The sequence below is a fragment of the Malaya genurostris genome, chromosome 2, assembly GCF_030247185.1.
Source record: "Malaya genurostris strain Urasoe2022 chromosome 2, Malgen_1.1, whole genome shotgun sequence".
NCBI lineage: Eukaryota > Metazoa > Arthropoda > Insecta > Diptera > Culicidae > Malaya > Malaya genurostris.
The window spans coordinates 337,347,220-337,370,072 of NC_080571.1; the positions used below are offsets into that span (position 1 = coordinate 337,347,220).

At 37.5% G+C, this 22,853-nt stretch overlaps 1 protein-coding gene across 2 annotated transcripts in view; it reads right to left on the bottom strand.

The window, feature by feature from the left end:
- LOC131431709 (protein sickie-like) overlaps window positions 1-22,853 on the bottom strand; it is a 90,934-nt gene that overhangs the window by 63,148 nt on the left and 4,933 nt on the right. Inside the window, exon 1 of one of the 2 annotated variants that reach the window (XM_058597573.1) lies at window positions 7,328-7,610. The exons of the other annotated variant lie outside the window; for it this stretch is intronic. The gene's annotated coding sequence lies outside the window, so the exon portion shown is untranslated. Of the gene's footprint in view, window positions 1-7,327; window positions 7,611-22,853 lie in introns of those variants that run through there. 2 annotated transcript variants of the gene reach the window in all.

A 22,853-nucleotide genomic window follows, 5' to 3' on the forward strand; every position in this document is an offset into this window, starting at 1 on the left:
TAAAAAAATATACTGTTAAATAGAAAAGAAAAGTAGACAGAACCAGTATACCCCTACATTAAATCTATTTCGAAATGGTTCAAAACTCAAGAAAGTTTCAAAACCTGCTTTACGATCAACATTAAAATTCCATAGTGATAATATATAAGATTTTATTTACGACTTTGAGGCTTTTTCAGAATTAAAAAATATGCGCTTTCATTTTTATTGTCAAGGCAGGGATAAAAATAAGTATTATAAATAATGAAATCTTTTTTGTGATTTATCGTCATTTTGGTATAAATCAGCTATGTTGCGTCAAAACTAGTGCAAGAGTTCAGAAAGTGAAACATCTCCCTTTTTTAAAGTATTTTGAAATTTATTTGTTCTTAATGAATGCAACCGTAGAACATCAAAATGGCGTACTTTAAATTTAGATTTTTACATCGTGACAACAACTAATTGTATCGAAATCAGATATTTTTACATTTACGAATTAAGTTCGATAGTATATGTCTAATCAAATATTTTTCGAAATCAAACTTCATTAAAGTGTGAAAAATTCATTAAAGGTTTCGAAAAGTAGTTTAATATAATTATAATTACTAACGTGAATACTCTATTTAAATCTAGATCATGTTTGAATGGTTAAGAGATAGAAAAGCTTTAGAATGATTGAAAAGTTACAGATATTTTACCCCGCTTTCGAAAACCTAACTATTAACAATTGTGTCGTACGCCAAGGAAAGTAAATAAACAAGGCTTAGAAAACAGAACAGCCAAAAAATGTAGGGTTTTATACTCATACGAAACTGCATAGATGTTATATTGAGATCGGGGATTTATCGGAGAGTTAATGCATAAGGTTTGCTGCTACTCTGTACAATATACAGTTCCCAATTTACAAAAATATAGCAATTTTAGTTTTGTCACCAAAATTTTTTAATTCACGGTGTTCGGTTTTTTGATTCACAATCGAAAATTGGAATTCACATTTTCGTGCGCAAAATCGGCTTATTTCCACCTCTGCTTTAAACCACACATTGACACGAAAGTAGTTTTGTGAAAGAATTGAATTAACAATATTCAATTGTTTGATTCTCGCTCTAGTTATTTTACTTTTGGTGAGTTGTGTTTTTTCTAAGTTGTTATACCATGCTTGGCTGGATTCTGGAAATAAATTCTGGATCTGTATTCAGGACCGGTTTTATTGAACTGAATTTTGCACCTGAATTCTGGTACTGGATTTTGGATACGAATTCTGACTTTGGATTCTGGAAATGAATTCTGGAATTGAATTGTCGGTCTGCATTTTGAAAGCTGGAATCTGGCAGTGAATTATGAACCTGACTTGGATTTTCGACTTGGATTCTAGACCTGAATTCTAAAGTAAACTTTGGAACAGAAATCTGGACCTGTTAATCGTGATTCTGGAATTGAATTTTGCACCTGAATTTTAGATTCTGCACTAGAACTCTAGAATTTGATTCTGCATCTAAATTATAAATTTGTACACTGGTGCTGGATTCCGGTTCTGGGAATGAATTCCGGACCTTAGTGCTGAACTTTTATTCAGAACCTAGATTCACCATCTGACTTCTGGACTTGAATTATAGATCTGAATTGAGTCTCTGGGCTAGAATTCTAGAACTGTATTCTGTATCAGAATTCTAGATATGAGTTTTAGTTCTGTATTCTGGAGTTGGAATCTGTAAACGAATCCTGGATCTGGAACTGAATTTTGGACTTGGATTCTGGTTCTAGCATCTGGGAATGAATTCTGGACCTGGGTTTAGAACTTTAATTTAGGACCTGGATCCTGCATCTGATTTATGGACCTCTAATGGAGTCCTGGGTTCTGGAAAGGTATTATAGAACTGGATTCTGGACATAAATTCATAGATTCTGCACCGGTACTTGGATTCTGTAAATGTATTTTGAACCTGAATTCCGGAACTGGATTGCGGACATGAATCATTAAACTGGACTCTGCACTTGAATCCCAATTCTGAACATTAACTCTGGATCTGAAATTTGAGTCTCAATTCTAAACGGATCTGCTAACTTTGGACCTGCTTTCTGGGCCTATATTCTAAACTAAATTTCGGAGTAGAACTCTGATCCTGGATTCTGAATCTTAATTCTAGACCTAAATTCTGGAAACGGATTTTGGACCACAATTCTGGATTCTGGACATGAAAAATAAATCTGGAACTGGTTTCGGTACCTGGATTCTAGACCAGAATTCAACAACTGGATTCTGTATCTGAACTCTGGACATGACTTCTAAATCTGCTCTGAATTCTGAATTCTGTAAATAAATTTTGGGCCTGGATTCTTCATCAGGAAATCCAGATTTTGAATAGGGATTCTGGTTCTAGAATCTCTGATTTCTCGACTTGACTTCTGAACTTTGATTGAGAAATTGGATTCTGCATCTGATTTCTGGAGTTCTGTACTTGAATAATAGAACTGGATTTAGGACATGAATTCTAGATTTTCGGCCAGACTAGGATGCAAGTTCGCCGAAACCCTTCGATTGTTTTTTTTTGGGTAAAATCAACTGAACCCAGTGAACATGTACGGAATGCGATTCAATTGCTTCGTCGACTGTTGTTCACCAAAATTTATACGAGTTTTACAGTTTTACGAACATTCGGCAGAATCGTGTTAATTTATTAGGAAACGATTTTTCGAAAATTTACATTCACATTAGATTAACCTAAGCCATAAAACCATAATCATTTTGACTAATTTGTCGTTCATGCCTCTCGAAGTACACCCAAGCCTCCGTTTACGAACACTTTGTTTACGTACCTCTTTTTACGAACCAAATCCCAAATAACGTAAACTTTTTTTCGAACCAACTTCGTAAAAAGGGTTTTTGCATCCAATGAAAACAATTTCCGGCTCCATGGAAATTACTACAATATGGGTATTTTCGGAACGGGATTGATGAGTAGATGACGGAAAACGATATTTTAAGTAGTTCGGAAATCCAAGATGGCGATTTCCGGTTTGTCGATATTTCTTAAAAACCTTTGCAATGTGGGTATTTTCGGAAAAGGATTGATGAGTAGATGACGGAAAACGATGTTTGAAGTGGTTAGTTACGGTTTTAAATTTCGACATTCTAAAAATTAATATTGAGACGAAAAGGTTCCTTTATCAAGAAAAAGAGATTGCCATACTGAAGAGGTGTACATTGTTTCATCCGATTCGGAGAAAGTCGATCCTGCCAGTTCATCTGCTATATATTTCTAGAATTGCTCATAAATGTTAGAAATTCAATGTCATATGGTTGTCTAACTGACTCTTACCACTTGAGCCAAATAATATCCCTTTTTCTCAATGGCCATGGATTTCCAAACCACTTCAAACATCGTTTTCCGTCAACTACTCATCAATTCCAGATCGAAAATACCCACATTGTAAGGGTTTTTAGGAATATTGATAAACCGGAAGTCGCCATCTTGGATTTTGAAAACATCATTTTCTTGCACCCACTTATCACATGGCCATGCAATTGGGGGTTTCCACATTCATCACACAAAACTTTTTTTACGATGTAAATTCCAAGTAACGTAAACTTTTTTTACAAACCAAATCCCAAATAACGTAAACTTTTTTTACGAACTACCTCCATGTACGAGTCGGTCGGTGAATGCTGTTTCTGGATAAAACGTTGCGTTATCTTAGAACGGTATGGTAGTTTTTATGACAAATGTCTTGGATCTTAAAACTAAATTAATTTTTTTCTTAAACCGAGATCTTAAATTTCGAAATTTGTTTCTAAAAAATCTCGACTCTGAAACTAACTTTTTCTGGCAAATATAATAGATTTTCATAAAACATTGAGATCTAGTGTCATCTCGAAAATAATTTGAAAAAATTGACAATGGAAAGAATTCAAAGAGTAGTCCTACGTCAACACGTGCGGTATCAGTTCAGTGAACAGTAGTACAGATATCTTCGCACTTGCACATTTGATTAATAGTCAATTTTCCGGAATGGTAATTCCTTTCAGGGAACCTTTTAGAAAATCTATTGTTTGCTTTTTAAGGGGTTCGAAGGTTTGCTCTCTGAGAATTAGATTTTTGGTAGGTCCAAGTTCACACCTATAGTCGAGAAGAGAGCGTCTCTTGCTCATGAAAAATAATTGTTAGGGTCGTCGCTGAATGGCGGTTCTGTATTCTACATGACTGTAGAATTGCATTTTCATGTTTATCAATGATAATGATTACGGCGACATCTCGTCGGATCTTTGTAGCAGTATAGTACTAATCGGAAACTTAATCTATTGTTAATTTTTCATAAAATTATTGCAAAACATTTTTTTCCAACTTCATCGTGTTTTGGCGCCCCCGGATGTTGGCACCCGAGGCGGTCGCCTCACTCGCCTCACCCTCACTACGGTACTGATCAGAAAACCCTTTCTCGTGTGAAAACAGTGAAACGCCTACCAATTAGTGTGTGTTTTATCGTTCCTTTCCTAACCTGAGATTTCACCGGATTGCGAAACGAATGTGACGGAACTATGAAACCATTAACTTAGGTCATAGCTAGATAGCTTCATTCATTGGTAGCTGCTTGACCGATTCTTACATCATTTCGATGTTATCTTTATGGAAAGTGCACTCTCACCTTTCGTGCATTGCTGATTAGTTGCGTTTCTTATGCCCTACGGTGTAGGTTTGTGTACTACATTCCCTTTTCCAATCGGACTGTGTCCGTTGCCCCTTTCCAGCTAATCAAATGATGATCAGTTCCAAAAGTCTCTCGCGGTGAACACACCGCAGGCCGTATCAGAAAGTGAAAAGTCTCAAAACCTGCCCCGGAAGGTGACGCTGGACACGGCGGACCGGTGGTAATTAGTGATGTTTTCGGGGTGGCTTCACCGGTGACATGTCGTGCGTTACGAGACAAACACACACGCGGAATGACTTTTTCCGTTTCTTGTTTTCCGTTTTTTTTCTTTCTCTATGCAATGAGGTTGATAATAAATCTTTCCGTTTTGGGCGCGGGATATACGATTACGTTGGGTGGCACAGCGGATCACGTACGGCCGATAGTCAACTAGGTGCGAATGACGAATGAAAGTGAAGGGAGTGGAGGACTAGCCGAAGAACTAGTGGTTTTTGTTTTTCATTCCGTTCAATGCCGTATCATTGTTACTAGGCTTTCGAGTGGCCCTTAGGTTGACTGTGTGAACTGCAAATAGCAGTAATGAGTTATTTTTTGGTCTATGTCGAGCTACTGTCTTAAATGTATCGATATGACTCTATTTCGAATGGAGTTGAACAAAACAAATGTTGGGAATTGATGGATTTTTTCGCTTTCGGATAATATTCGAAAATTTGAGCTTAAAATGAACATTTATTTATTGGGTTTTTGTTAAATATCCATTACCATACCTCAGAAATATCCCAAAACCTCAGGAAATCACTGAAAATATGCACGCTTCTTTGTAGGCGTCTGCATATCACTCGAAAATTTATAAGAAAAAAATATTTTACAAGAATACCGGCTCGTACGAGTTGCGATTCAAATTTACGTTTTTTTGTTTCGAGTATGGATGTTTTAACCTTAAGGTCATTCGCCTGTTCGAATTTCGGTGATCGAACCCAGGTAGGCTGCCTGAAAAGAATCGACCCACTTATCTATACCTTCATGCCAAACACTTTCGAATGCTTTTTCTTTGCAACTCCAGTGGATGAATAGGAAGTTTTGAAACTGGAAGCTGGATCAGGACAAAATTTATTAACATGTTATGGGATTATGAGACCTTTCATTTGAATCTAAGTTTGTGAAAATCGGTCGCGCCATCTATGAGAAAAGTTAGAATACAAATTTTCTTTTTTTGCACATTTTACCCCATAACTCCCGAACCGGAAGTCGGATCTAAATAATATTCTGAAATTTTTTATGGGACCTTAAGACCTTTCATTTGAACCTAAGTTTGTAAAAATAGGTTCAGTCATCTCTGAGAAAAGTTAGTGCAATTATTTTCACAATTTTTTGCACATTTTACCCCATAATTCCGGAACCGGAAGTCGGATCCAAATAATATTCAGGAATTTTGTATGGGACCACAAGACTTTTCATTTGAATCGAAGTTTGTGAAAATCGGTCGCGCCATCTATGAGAAAAGTTAGAACACATATTTTGATTTTTTTTGCACATTTTACCCCATAACTCCGGAACCGGAAGTCGGATCCAAATAATATTCAGGATTTTTTTATGGGACCACAAGACCTTTCATTTGAATCTTAGTTTGTGGAAATCGGTTTAGCCATCTCCGCGAAAAGTTAGTGCACTTATTTTCACAATTTTTTGCTCATTTTACCCCATAATTCCGGAACCGGAAGTTGGATCCAAATAATATTCAGGAATTTTGTATGGGACCATGAGACCTTTCATTTAAATCTAAGTTTGAGAAAATCGGTTCAGCCATCATCAGAGAAAAGTTAGTGCAAAAAAACGTTACATACACACATACACACACACACATTTTGCGTACTCGACGAACTGAGTCGAATGATATATGACACTCGGCACTCCGGGCCTCGGGTCAAAAATCGGTTTTCACAGTGATTGCATAACCTTTCTATATGACAAAGGCAAAAAATGAGAACGAAAATGATAATGTATGAAGGAATGTATTCAGACTGGGGACTTAAGTCCACTGCTCTCTGCTCTGCGGGGAAATCAGTTTTACTAATTGAACTACTTTCAAAGCAGCCCGGGAGACTGATATAGCGTGCTGGGTAAGTTGATGCATTTCACGCTGTCCGCCTGGGTTCGATTCCCAACCCCTCACATAGAGTCAGACAGTTTTTCGGGCCAGAAGAGAGGCGAATGGCTTTAAGGTTAAAATATCATATAATCAAAAACAAAAAAAATACTACCAAAGCAACGGAACACAGTTCAGAAAGGAACTCAGCTTTGTAGTATCTCGTACATGCACATGTACTTTGCACGATCGAAGCGTGGTTCATTTACAATCTGACTCCACTGTATACGCTGATAAAATACGCAAGACTTTCGTTTTATTTTCCGCTTGAGGAGCTAAAAATTCGTGACCTTTTTGTCTGTCCCATAAAGAAAGACTGTGAACGAAGGTCCATATACCTTTCGACTCAGTTCGTCGGGGTCAGAAAATGTCTATGTGTTTAAAGGGAAAATGCGAGGCGTGTTCTTGAAGTTTAGGAGTCTCCGATTTCCGCTTTAAACAGTGGCATTGCTGAAAACGTGAAAAAGTGGCAACACTGAAATCGTAAAGAAGTATTCTAAATTCCATTCAAATTTAAGTAAGTTCATTTAGTTCTATTAGTTTATTTATACTTACTTCAGATATATTGGATTCTGGTATAAATAAAGCTCCACATCGAAATCGACACCGATTGTTTAGGAATGGTTGAACCAATTTCCACAAACTGAGATCTAGATGGAAAGCCTTGTGCTCTCATAAACTTTGGTGGAATTTTTTGCTGACTCGATTCTCTGCAACGGGGACACAAAAAGAATACGAATCTCTAAAGCTCGGCTACGAACAATTTAATTTTTTAGGTCTTGAAAAACCTGATACCAAAACAAACTATCTGTTTTCTAGTAAAAGCATTTTGAGGAAATTTTCTGTAATACATTCACTTAAGAGAAACACATCATTACACCGCCGGGTTTAGTTTTTTTCAATAATTTCAAGCAGATATTTGAACCCAATTGTGGGTTTAACCCCACCCCACCGTAAAGAACCATTTTACATTCAGTGCTCGGCTCAAACGCATCAATTGCGTTTGGTATCGATATCTAATGCTATGTGGTGATGTGCTTTGAATTATCGAAAAGAAATTTCCCGATGAGCCGAAATCACTATTCTGAATTTTGTCCCTGGAGCACTTTTTCCAGTCACAAAGAAACGCCCCTCGACTTTTAACTTGTACCGATTCTGTTTATTCATCTTCGTCATACTTAGTAATGCTTCCAGTTCGGTATTTTCGAAAACCTTTGAATATCTTTGACATGAAAATCATCCTTCTAGAAGCGATGAGGTCACTTGCAGAATCTTCTACGAGGACTAAACCAATAGATGCCACAGAGATCTACTCCTTAGAGACATTAATTCGAACACCCAGTATACCATGGCCAGTTTATTATTTCTAAGTTCTCCCAAGCAAAATTTTGAACGTAATTTTGAGTTATTATCGAGTTTGAAGGACATGATTTCCTTTTTACAGAACTATGGACTAAACCTGGTTTTTAAAATATTGTATCTTCAAGTATTGTTATTCTTTTGAAACAATTATCAAACAAGTTGCGAAGAGAGTTGAGTTTTCGTTAACAATCAACTATTTGCACCCTAACTTCCTGATTCCTGTTCGCATTCCTGATCGCTAACCTTCGTCACGCCCTGCAGCTCCGGATCTCGAGCAGCATCACACATCAGTCCACACTCGCTGGAGTAAGTTCTTCCATCACTTGCACAAATGGGTTGCCAGACTGCTTCGCACTCGCAGTCTCCCGATAGCGGTTCGTCGGACATTTCTTCCTGGGCGGTCGTAGGATACGTTCCGATCATGATCATTACTGCCACTGCTTGAAGTAACAGAAGAGTCAGGTTCATTTTTTGTTGTTGGAGTCCTTTTTTTTCAGTTTCAAACTCGCGATTAATGTCCGATCAGTTGGTTAATGAGTTGGAAATGTGTTCTGAACAGTTTAAATGCTACTGCTTTTTTAATCCGTGAAACCGTTTCTAAACTGAATCGAATTCTGTTGAACACGGATTGCACCGATATTTGATATGCTTGCGAGAATGCACTGATGAAAAAAACGTTGTGATGTTTCAACGAATGGTAATAATTTATTATGGAAGTTTCAGTATAGTGAAATTGATGACAATTCGTATCAACGTTTTCTCACGCTTGAAAATTGTTAATTTTTGATGTAGCTTTTTTCATTGAATCATTATAGTCTCAAACCGTACCTAATTTAGATCCTATCGAATTGATCCATATATCTTAGATTGATTTAGCTTCAAAATCCAACTACAAACTATTATATTACTTGTCAAAAGGGGAATTATTTACAGCTGTCATGAACAGGTAGTCATTGCTGAATTATTTACAAAACCCCTTATAAATTTTAATTAAAACTTAAATTTTTGACTTGGGAATATGTTTTATATGAAACAAAAGGTTTGTTCGTAGAACTACTCAACTATTTCATAATGTCACCCCTGATCCTGACCCTTTCAGCACTTAGAATGCGAAAAATCAGCAGTGCTTCGACAAAAATCATTCCCTCTCATGAGAGGCGAACGGCGCATAAAAATTCACAGAAGGCCTGCTGATGAAAAAAAGAATCCATTTGCATGGCGTTAGCGAACCGCACCGAGTTCAATTCGGCTCAATACTAATTTTGTGTGTGTGAAGTGGCTCAGTTTAAATAATCGCGTCTATGCTATGCAAAATGCAAAAAGGTTTTAGATATACAAAATTGTCGTCTCGGTTAGGGGAAGTTATGAGAACGGTTTGGTGAACAGGGAAATTGATACATTTTCCGTTATTAATTGAAGTGTTGACCACCAATTCTTTCAAATATATAGTTTTATCTACTGGAATCGTTACAAGCTGACCACTGTTTGCACGGTTTTATTTTTCGTATTTCGAATTCGCAGTTCTATATAGGAAACAAAGACGCAGTTCTACGTCTACTTGTGCGATACCAGTGTATTGAGTAGTAGTACAGAAATCTATACATATGTCCTTTTTTCAAATTTCGGCCTTCTAATAGAAAATTCTCGGGAAAGTATTTTTTTGTGAAAGAGGAACCTTCCGACTAAGCAAAACAATCACGAAAAATGTCCTTTTTATCCAAACACAAATCAGTGATATTTTTTTGCTTTTAGAACACAGGTTAATTTGCTTTTTGGTAAGCCCAAGTATACATCCACAATAGAGAAGAGAGTGTTTCTTACTCGTGATTACTTACAAATAATTGGTACGGTCGTCACTGAATGACGGTTCGGTGTTCTAAATGGTAGAAGAGTTTATAATAGTTTAATACTAATCTAATTTAATTTAAATAGTGTTTTTGCCTTTCTCTATAGAAAGGTATTAGAATTGCTGGAAAAACCGACTTTCGAACGGAGCCTCGGAGACCCATAGTGTTACATACCATTCGACTCAGTTCGTCGAGATCGGAAAATGTCTGTGTGTGTGTGTGTGTGTGTGCACTTTTCGAAGATATTTGAACGCGCTCAATTTTCTCAGAGATGGCTGAACCGATTTGAACAAACTTGGGCTCGTTTGAAAGCTACTATCGGATCATTGATCAAGTTCGAAGATCAAATGGCTGTGACTTTTGGTTCCGGAGATATGATTGTATAAGTGACGTAACCGACAAAAAGCGTTGTATTTGAACGCGCTCAATTTTCTCAGAGATGGCTGATCCGATTTTAACAAACTTGAGCTCGTTTGAAAGCTACTGTCGTGCCATTGATCAAGTTCGAAGATCAAATGGTTGTGACTTTTGGTTCCAGATATATGATTGTATAAGTGACGTAACCGACAAAACACGTTGATTTTTTACCGCTCTTATATATATAAGGGTGCCAAAATTTTGGGATCACCTCTATTTTCGTAAAGTTCTAGTGCTCAAAAGTTTAAGCACCTCGAAAAAAGCCTTCATGCAAAATTTGACCTAAATCGGACATGCTTAAGGGGTGCTGCCCGGTGGTAAAGGTTTGACAATTTTCGATCTTGAAAAAGCACCATAGGGGGGAGTACATGAAATTTCCAAAATCGAAAATTTTTTTTGATGCCAAAACTCTTAAAACTGCATAAAACATCGAAATTTAGTGTCATCTCAAAAAAAATTTTTTTGAAAAAATCAACTTTCTGGGACTTAGAAAAATTTTCATATATTTTCTAAGTCCCAAAAAGTCGATTTTTTCAAAAAAAATTTTTTTTCGAGATAACACTAAATCTCGACGTTTCATGCAATTCTAAGCCTTTTGGCATCAAATTTTTTTTTGATTTCGAAAATTTCATGTACTCCCCCCTATGGTGATTTTTCAAGATATATGAAAATTTCACTAAGTGGACTAAGAAGGTTTTTTTTTGATTAGCATCACTGTTCTCATACAAATAGGCAACGCAAATGTCAAGCACTAGTTTGGAAAAATGATGCTGACTGTGTGACATAAAGACTGAAGTATGCTTTTGTGAACTTCTCGAATCAATCTGAATCAATTGGTGTCAAAATCGATGCTTCTTGACTAATTTCTATATAACTGACTCATACGCTTTTACGAAACGACCAGTTAATGCAAACCCCTGCAGCAATCGTTAAAAATCGTTCAAACATTTACTAATAATTATCTCTCACAAATGCTTCTCTCTCGATCGATTCCCACTTCGAATGTGGGTTTCTGCTGACAACTGTTATGTTCTCCGAATGCCCAATGGCTGGGCGAAACGGACCCCACATTGGTCGAACGAATTGACGATAGAATGGTGCGACGATTAAACCAACAAAATAGTGAAACTAGTCCTGTTCCCCTCCCGTGGGTTCCCGAACTCACCGAGCAAGTCCCCAGGTATCAAACACATCACAGCCCATCAGACTCCAGCGCGGTCGAACTGATCAGCATCGATTTAATCAGCAACAGCCGCCCATGCTCGGTTGAACCATGGGCGCGCGCGCCTTGTTCGAGATTCGATGACTTTTAAAGGGTGAATTATTAATTAGAGAGAGTAGCGACGATACAACTAACTTACGTCGTCTATCGAATTGCGCTTTTGGCTGCCACCGGCCGACCGGACGGATACGGGAACGGAATCGGTGCTGCTCGTTGATGAAGTAATGAATTATAGAAAATGTTAATTGAATGTGGAAGTTCCATGACCGGGCCGTTGTCCCACGTGGAAGTCGTGGTTTGTCGAGCATTAAATTTCTTGCCAGTAGTGGACTCGTGATATGTTATCACGGTACGTTTTAATACTTTACATAAGCGAAAAAAAACCGATTCCAAAGCGTCATTGCCGATTTGAGTTACAGAAAATGGATCTACGCTTCAGACCACCAGATTACTCAACACGTCTCACTTTCATGCACCAAGGTCTTCAAAACTGGCTACGGGTGCTGTTTCTTTTTTCATGTGTCGCATCGCAAAACCGTAATCGGAGACAGTTCATTAGTCTTTGTTTACGACGCTATCAATCATTTCGAGGTGCTGCGTGTGTTCCAATTCGAAGGAAATCGCTTCCAACTTAAGAGCTTCGGGTTTACATCAAACCGAATTTAACGGATTTATTAAAAGTTGCAAAAAATTTGAAGCTTCGTCGTTTAATCTCCTCGAGAAAAAAAACGAGCAACCTTCAATTAGTCATTATGGTGAACTGATAAGCCCGAACATGCGTTAGAGAAGAGAACGAAAAGAAACGAGTCCACCTGATAAGACCGAACCCGGTGAACCTGTTCGCCTGATAACTGTGTCGGTTGTGCGTAGAGATTACATATGAGTAAATATTGACTTCAACACACAGCACACAATGATCCTCTACGGGAGTGTGCCAGACTTTGTGCAGCCTCAAAGGCGTAGATTACTTCACACCCTGAGGGTTTGTCAACAACAACAAAATATCAGATTTTATAAACATGCACTCGCAAGTGTTGGATGGTTATTAGTAAATATTCTTTTTATAATTGTGATCCAATTTCTGTATTACCTCTAGATCGTACTTCGTCAGGAAGCAACAGTGCTTCCGAATGTCAGATTAGGTGGACAGCGCAAGGAAAAGTATTACAGTGTGGAATGGGAAACACGTACTCTTCCGAGCAGTATAAATCCACATCTCATCACAAATGTTGCAGCCTTTTTTTCACCAGCTCATTTATAATTCATTTCTTATGAAGAGTCAATGGCAGACTTGGTTTCAAATAAAAGGTCATGTAGTCCCTTAGAAAATTATTTCATATCTACATCATTATCAACTACCCATAAGGAATATTCCAAGGAAAACAACGAAGAACTAATCGAACAAATCTTCGCTGTATCGACTCGATTATGCGAGTGCCATTGAGGTAAAGAGGCTTCCAAAAAACTGAGCAATAGTTCAGAGTAAAACAAACGAGTAGACAGTATAGGGATTTCATGCAGTAAACATCAGTAAAATACTTGGTCATCCTTATCACACATACCAGGTAGCGAGGAACTCTAGCAGCCATGCAGCTGGTATGTTGCTTGAATGTCATCTGCTCGTCAAGAATAAAACCAAGATCATTGATACCAACTACTAATCACAAACCCTTCAATGTAGTATCTCGTAAACGTAATGATAGAGCATTTATCTGGATGCATGGCCATGCGATTTAATTTGTACCAATCTGCAAAGATTACCAATTGTCGATGAGGGAAAATTAACATCGTTATAGTACAGCAAAAAGATCAAAGGGCTGAGATAGCTCCCCCACGGAAGTCCAGATCTTGCTTAAAAAAAATCTTCCGCAACATAATCGTAAATTTTAACCAAAAAATGAGTATTTCGGAAGTATGACAGTATCCATCGAAAAACGTTTGCATCAAAACCAAGTTGATCCAGTTTTTCAAGTGTGATGTCATGATTGGTTTTATCGATGGAGCTGCCAGAAATTGTAGAAATTGGTAAGCCTCTTCGAAGATGTCGTTCCAGAAACCACTCGGCTTAACAAACAGCGTCGACTGAAAAAGAAGCCTCCTAAACTTGCAGGTTTAAAGATGGGGAAAGGGAGTTTCACTGACTAATAATAATGGCAGTTGTAAACAAATAAAGACTGTACCAGAAAGTATGGACGCAACCAAAATTCGCTGCCATTTCGCAATGGTTCAGAGTCTGTAAATTTTTGTGGCTGCGTCCTGTTGTTTACACTCTTCTCTAACCACTTGTGCAGTTGTTTATTCGTTTTAATTAGTTTGTTTCGAAATGCGTGGACTTTCCGCAGAACAACGTCGAAAAATTGTGCACAAATAGTGCACAGAACGCGGACTGTCACTGAGAAAGATAGCAAAAATGGAAGGAGTAAGTGGAAAAGCCGTGCGAAATGCAATCAGGAAGTTCGGTGAGGATAACACCTTTGAGGATAAACTGAAAACGTGTCGAAAAAAAGGTCCTGCTAACCCTCAGTTGGATAAACGTATACTGAAGGCGTTCGAGCAAAAGAAGGAGGTTTTAGTTCGGGATGTGGCCAAAAAAGTGGGCACTTCAAAGTCAAATGTTCTTCGTGCTGAAGAACGTTTGAATCTTCGAACCTATAAGAAGCAGAAACAACCAAAACGTAGTCCGAAACAAGAAGCATCGATCAGGTCGAGGGTTCGAATACGTACAATACGATTCTTGCTGGAAATTTAAACTGCATAATCATGAACGACGAAACCTACGTGAAACTCAATTACAAATCCTTTCCGGGACCACAATATTATACGGTGCGAGAAGGGCAAGTGTTAAACCAGTCCGAGACATCAATTAAAGTCGAAAAATTTGGTAAGAAAGCTATGGTCTGGCAAGCAATTTGTAGCTGCGGTAAGATTTCGAAACCCTTCAGCACCACTGCTTCAATGAACAGCGAAATATACATCAAGAAATGTTTACAAAAACGACTTCTACCCATGATTCGAAGTTACAAGGATCCTGTTGCCTTCTGGCTAGATCTTGCTTCTTGCCACTACTCGAAATCAACGGTAGAATGGTATACTACCACAAATGTCACTTTCGTCCCAAAAGACATGAATCCACCAAATTGCCCACAACTTCGACCAATTGAGGAATTTTGGGCATTAACGAAGGCACATCTTAGGAAACATGTCTCGGCAGCCGAAACCATTCAACAGTTCGAAAAAGATTGGAAAAAGTGTCAAAACTTGTCGCCAAGAAGTCTGTACGGAATTTAATGAGGAACGTTCGCAAGAAGGTGCGCCAACTAGTCTACAATGGCTAAGTAGCCATTGTTGAGAATAATATTTTGTTGTTGTAGTCTAATATTATCAGTATATCGGATAAAATTTGAGTATCTAACACTTTTGATTTATTTACAGCGAAACAAAGTGCGTCCATACTTTCTGGACAGTCTTTACTAACTAATATAGAGAGCGAATCGATTCAATTGAAGATTGCATAGATTTTTGTCGGAAAATGTGGAATTCTGTTAGTGAGAATCATCGTTCCCTACCGAACTTCACACGAGTCTATCATTATCAGTAGAGTAACCAATGCGATGATTTTGTAAGATTCAAAATTTTTATGTTTGAGAGTGATGAGCAGGTCTTTTGATTGTTGTCAGCAGATATTTTGTATTTACTAACTTACACTGTTTTCATGAAACCACTCATGAGACTAGGATCTTATATAATAAGTATTCAAATTAGAATCAATTTAAGATGGTTTATCGAAAAGATTCAAATTTTTAACAATGAAAATGTTGTTTGGTAAGCTACTGTAAAAAGCATTTTATTTAAAAGTAAAGAAATCAATAATCAATGTACCCTCACATTGCGGGATTAAAACAGGTGATAACTGCTTCATAAAAGCGTGTAAAAACTAAAACAGCACTTTCGCGAAAATAAAACAAATCAAAACAGATTTACTACATTCCAATGTGCGGTTGACAAACATAAAATGAACGGACTGAACAAATTCGCTTAAAACAGTAGAGCATTGTCTGCGCCCCGCACCGTTTTCCTCCGCAAATTTCCCACTGATATTAGCTGTCTGATAAACCTTCGCGGATTAAACCGCAACCATGGCACATCGATTATCGTCTTCGAATAGCATTGAACTATTTTATGAAAACTAAACTAAGCCACATGAAACCGATCTACCAACGAATAGAAACTAAACCACACACCGGAATTGTATCTTCAGCGGCACGCATCGGCATCGGGGCATCGATTCCGCTCAACCACAATCGCTAAACATTGTACACGAATAGCACCTCCTAGAGCAGGCAAAAATTAACACCCGTTTAGATCCGGGGGGGGGGCTGGAAAACAAAAATTATGCTCCGCCATGCGCTTCGGTCCCATGGCCGTTGAGTACCGTTGAGTACCGGGCGAAATGAGCCTAGTTTGTTCCAATCAGTGATCGAACGATTGAGTGAAATTGCAGAAGTAAAAAGCAGAAAACCGGGTGGCAGCTAAACAAACAGAATACATACCAAAAATCGAAGCAGGCCAGGTGAGAAGGTTTATATTTTTTTTTTCATTTCGGTGCTATAATCCGGATACGGAATACAGCACAAGGGCCAGTCAGTGTCAATCAAGCCTACTACTGCGAGTTCGGTTGCGGTTCGAATCCACGTGGCAAGAATAAAACTATAGCAAATAGTGAACAGTTGCGGCGCAGCTGCCTGTTTGGTTCAATTAACTTCACGAATTCAGGTAAAAACTGTCCTCACCGGAAGAAGAAAAAAAAAGGACCTTGAAACAACCGTTCAGATTAAACATTCGAGGAAGGTCTCCGGCTTAGTGCCGGGACTCTAATGTTTATGACCCTCTGCACTCCGATAAAGTCCCTTTCATTTTATGGCCCCACTTGCTTCGTCGGAAGATGATTTATCGATGGGTATCGAGAGGTCGTAAAATGTCTAAAACGTCCGAGCGACGAACCGACCCAAAACCGAAGCTTTTACTTTATGGGTCCCGGTTAGCCTAACTGCGCCAGCACAGGGCGCGGGTGAAGAGCGATGCTACTTACACGTTGAAAAGTTCAACAAAACCCAAAATGAACGAGCGACAAGGACGGGAGAGAGAGAGAAAAAAAAGGAGTCGTAAAGTAAGTGTAAACATGCAGAGCGCACAACAGGGTCGACTGATGATGAAGCAGTACACCGGTGAATTGGGGTAAAATGTGAAAAAGCTGGAAGACTAGGTAACAAGCAGAATTTTACGCTTTCACCAACGATGCATTTTATCCGGCTTTTCCTTTGGATTGCAATAAAAAAAAGCGAAGCACTGAGAGACCGTTCAAAGATCGAATAATGAATGACCGTTCGGAAAGTTATTAATTTCCTTTTGGTGACTTTATCGGGGCGATCTCTTATTCGATAGGACAAAAATACAGCAGATCATAAAAAGAATGAAAATATCAAACACTGCTGTTTTTTTTCAATAAATCATGGGTTCAGAGGCATTAACGGTAGTGTGATGAAACATTAAGTCGTTTCCGAAGCCTGTGAAAATTACCTATCCGAACTCGTCGTGTAAACTAGCATCTACGGTAATCTCGAATTAAGTCTTTAACGAATATTTTAGAAAGTTCCAATCCGTTGCCGGAAGATGAATGCCGAATGAAGAGCGTCCGAGAATTAACGCAGCAAAGTGAACGATTTTGAGTTAATTTATCATCCAACGTCAGAAACCGTACCGCAAAGTCCGAGCTGTATCCAGTGGGTACTACGATCCAGTACGATCACTAGCTAGCACAAGGAACGGAACATATCAAACTGTCACGGCTGATTGTTGTCCTCACTTTTCTTCTAACCCTACGTCAAACGCATACCGAGTATTATTTATAGTAGCAAGGGTGCTGGCACATTGGCTGCCACTGCAAGGCACTTTCATGCATTCGCTCTTATAAATATTCGTTTGCGCAATTATATCTCATTTCGCCAAGCATAACACGATAGAGTTGATGTTCTTTTTTGTTTTTGTTCTGTGTCGACCTGGATAGTGGTCGATTGTAGGCATCGGCATTGGTCAATACTAGAATTAAGGTGAAACAATTGGGACGTTTTTGATGACACGAAACAATTCCAGATTAATTTTCAAAATGTTAACAACTTTTCTTCATTCCAACCTTAAAGCATCCCTACCGCACAAACCACGATCATCACATTAGCCATGTTTTGTTTTCCGTTTGAGAGTTGCGCGTCGCCTAGGGAGCTGCCGACATCGCCTCCTATGCAGCTGCACCGAGAGCTGGTTGTTTCAGCGCGGTGTTGGAAAAACTTGCCCGGCTTGCCTCTCTCGGATACACGTACTATTGAGACAACAGGCGCATAATTAATATACAATAAAAGGAGGAAAAAAAGTTGTCGCCACTGGTTGGCCGATCGCCGCGCTATGAATAGGAACAACAGAAGCCAGCCGACAAGCGGTTTGATGTTCGTCAACATCGTCGTTGATGTCGCGGTTGTCGTCGTCGTTGCGTTATTCCGAAGGGCGACGGATAAGTTCCTAAAAGTAAGCAACTGTTTTTGATCTGCTCGGACGATGTTTAGCCGTAAGAACGTGGTTGTTTTGATTACCATTAAATCCGGTAAAGCCAGCAATATCCAATAAAACGCTTCACAATAATGCAAAGTCTTGAATAATCCTGCAAAACCTAGAAAAATCCAACACGTTCTACAAAATCAGAAGATACACAATTAATCCTGCAGATCCTTCAAAGTTCTACAAAAACTTGTAAAATTCTGGGATTTGCATTCTGAAAATGCTATAAGATAAGCAAAATCTTATAAAATCTGTAAAATTTTACGGCTTCGTTCAAAATCCAGTAAATTCCCTAAACTTCGTCGAATCCTGCAAAATCTATATAATCCAACAAAATCCGGGAAAGTCCTGAATATTCCTAAAAAATCCTGCAAAATTCTAGATAATCCTGAAAAATCCGGCAAAACTCTGCAAAATATAGTCAATCCTACAAGTTCTACGAAATGCAATGCAAATCCTTCAATATTCTACAAAATCCGGAGAATCACATCTAATCCTGCAAATACCTAAAACCTACGAAATCCTTAAATTCCATTAAATCCTACAGATCCTATGTAACCCAAAAAATCCTTCTAAATCAGGCGAAATTCTTGAATACCATTAAATCCGAAAAATCCTGCAAAAGCCCTGAATATTCCGGCAAAATCTTGCAAAATTCCGGTTAATCATGCAAAATCCGGTAAAACCTTCAAAATATAAGAAAATCCTACAAGTTCTACGAAATCCGAATAATCACACTTCATCCTGCAAAATTCTTATAAAATCCTACAAAAATTCGGCGAAATCCGAAGAATCACATTGAATCCTGCAAAATCCTGTAAAATTCTTAAATTACGTTATAATCCTACAAAACCTGCAAAATCACTGAATACCGTTAAATCCGGCAAATAAAAAAAATCCAATAAAATGCTTCAAAATAATGCAAAGTCTTGAATAATCCGACAAAACCCTGAAATATCTAATCAATCCTACACGTTCTACAAAAGCCGAAGGATCATACTTAATCCTACAAATCATTCAAAGTTCTGCAAAAACTTGTAAAATTCTGGGATTTGCATTCTGAAAATGCTATAAGTTAAGCAAAATCTTATAAAATCTGAAGATTTTTACAGCTTCGTTCAAAATCCAATAAAATCCTTAAACTTCGTCGAATCCTGCAAAACCTATATAATCCAACAAAATCCGGGAAAGTCCTGAATATTCCTACAAAATCCTGCAAAATTCTAGATAATCCTGAAAAATCCGGCAAAACTCTGCAACATATAGTAAATCCTACAAGTTCTACGAAATGCGATGCAAATCCTTCAATTCTTACAAAATCTTGTTCAAAATCTTACAAAATCTTGCAAAATTCTGCTAAATCCGGAGAATTACATCCAATCCTGCTAATACTTAAAAACTACGAAATCCTTAAATTCCATTAAATTCTACAGATCCTATTTAACCCCAAAAATCCTTCTAAATCATGCGAAATCCTTGAATACCGATAAATCCGACAAATCCTGCAAAAGCCCTGAATATTCCGGAAAAATCTTGAAAACTCCGGTTAATCATGCAAAATCCGGAAAAACCCTGCAAAATATAAAAAAATCCTACAAGTTCTACGAAATCCGAAGAATCGCATTGAGTCCTGCAAAATCCTGTAACATTCTTAAATTACGTTAAATTCGGCAAATATTATATAATCCTATAAAACCTGCAAATCACTAAAATAAAAAAAATCCAATAAAATAGTAAATCCTACAAGTTATACAAAATGCGATGCAAATCCTTCAAAATTCTACATAATCTTACAAAATTTAGCGAAATCCAAAGCAAAGTCCTGGCATTACATTCCGTCCGTGGAATTTGGCCTTTCTGTTTCAACAGACTTCGCAGCCGATTCTTAGCGTACAGAATCATTGCATGGCTAGTACTATGGATCCTACTGACACTAAGAATCCTTCCAGGTCGGGGCTCGAACATACGACAGTTGGCTTGTACGACCAGCGTCCTATCCATTGAACCGCCAACCCGGGACATCAGCGAAATCCATTCTAAATCATGTGAAATCCTTGAATACCGTTAAATCCGGCAAATCTTTTAAAATCCACTAGAATCCTTCGCAATAATGCAAAGTCCTGAATAATCCGGAAAAACTCTACAATCCTGAAATAATGCAAAGTTCGGAATAATCCGTAAAAGTTCTACAAAATCCGAAGAATTACACTTAATCGTGCAAATCCTTTAAAGTTCTCTAAAAACTTGTAAAATTCTGCATTAGTCTGCAAAATTCGGAAAATCACATTGAATCCTGCAAATACCTACCAAAAATCCTTGAAAACTGTTAAGTCCAGCAAATCCTACAAAATATAATAATATCCTAGAAAATCCTGCAGGACTGTGCAAAATACAGTAAAATATTACAAGTTCTACAAAATCCGAAGAATCACATTTAATCCTGCAAATCCGTCAAGGATCTACAAAATTTTGTAAAATTCGGCGAAACACGGAGAATTACATTAAATCCTGCAAATTCATTAAATTCCGTTAAATTTGACAAATGTAATCGTACAATATCCTGCAAAATCATGGGAAATGAATAATTCGGCAAATCCTAGAAAATTGTGGTTGAAATCCTGCGAAATCCGGTTCAATATAGTGAAATAAGTTCTACGAAATCCGGAAAATAATACTTAATCCTGCAAATCCAGTGGCGTCTCGTGACGATATTCACGGGTTGTGCATTGCATATGTGGTATGAAATCAGTTGTAACAATCCGTTGTAAATGGAAGATAACGATTGAGAAATGGATATTCGTTTGTGTTTTTCAATACAATGAAATATTGATATACTTTTGGATGGGATTTTTTTATTAAACTTATGTCGTATCAGCGCCCTGGACATCGAGAAAATCTGTCAATAACTTTATCAATAAAATCGTTTTGACGTTGCAACTGAGACAGCAAATTGTTCTCAACTGACATAAGCATAAGTCACTGAATCCCCTCCTGAAGCTATGCATACAAGTTCTCACAGAGCTAAACGTGACAGAGAGAATAACAAATCTTAGAGCTGGGCTGAGTAATTCGTTCTTTTCTTGAATCTGTGCAGTAACTTATGTGCATGGAAAAAAACACTAACACAGTGACACTTGAAATTTTGTAGAATTGCTGTGGATAAAATCGCTCATAATTTCATATTCGGTACCACCCGACCTGCTTTTGTCGAATCAATTGGGAATCTAAAAAACAATTTCACTTAACTTTACCGGTTGTGTGGTGCACGAGATGCACATGAGGACGAGACGCCACTGTGCAAATCCTTCAAAATTTTGCTAAATCTGGAGAATCGCATTGAACCTTGCAAATCCTACACCATTTCAAATCCTGCAAATACCCATCAAAACCTAAAAATCCTTGAATTCCGTTAAATCCTGCAAACCATACAGAATCCTACCAAATCCTGCAAATTCAACAAATTGATTCACATTCACATTGATTCCTGCAAATCCTACAACATCCTTTAAAATCCTGCAAATATCCTAAAATTTTTTAATTTCGTCATATCTTGGAAATCCTATGAAACCCATTAAAATCTTTCAAAATGCTTAAATTCCGCTGAATCATGAAAATCCTATCAAATCCTATAAAATCCTTCAAAATCCTACAAATTCCTGCTAAATCCTGCAAAATTCTTAAGTCCCGTTATATATGAAAAATCCAATAAAATGCTACCAAACCCAGCAAAAACCAGTGAATCACATTGAATCCTGCAAATCCTATAATATTCTTCACGGTCATTCAGAATTGTACAGAATTTTTCAGAATCCTACCAATCCTGAAAAAATCTGGTGAATTCTAAGAAGTCCGTCTCGAACAAACTGCAAACAGAATTTGTAAAACCGCCCAGAAGAAAAACGGCTTCTGGTATTTTTTGTTTAAATATTAATTTTTCCCCCATAAATACGTTCATTTCTTAAAGCAGTTTACATAAGTTTTTCTTCGCCGTAGCATCACTTTTACGTAAAATTCTTATCCTAATATGATTGTAAAATAGTCACAACGATTTAAATTTACTAAAACATATTCCTCTTATTACTTCAATATCATCTTAGGTAATTCGTCATTAATTATGAAATCTACTCGGAAATATTATTTGAACCAAACGATTAAGGTCTATAAATTATAAAATAGGCTGTTATTTTCAGACATTTTGTTGATAATTTAATAAACTATTTCGAGTTTGTTCACAGATAAAAATATTTTGTGAATTTACATTTATTTTCATGCACATATTTGGAGCAGGTAATTGAATGGAAAGTTACATTACAAAACTAAGCGATTTGTAAATATACAACCTTGTTCAATGAAAAAGTAAATGCATTTCAATGTAATTTTACATCAATCATGGTTTTAAATCAGATTTTCGTTTCAACTGACGTCTGTTTAATAGTACTATTGGTTTACATGTCGTGTAAGTTTCATCTTTTCTTTCTGTGTTTGTATCATTACATAATATCTATTCTAATTTAGCTATTGGTTGAACACATGGCCGCAGCTGGAATCAGAACTAAGTCTTAAAAGGGTCCTTTATTAAATTGAAACTCCAGTTTTCTTTATGAAATGATAAAGAAGTTTCATGTAT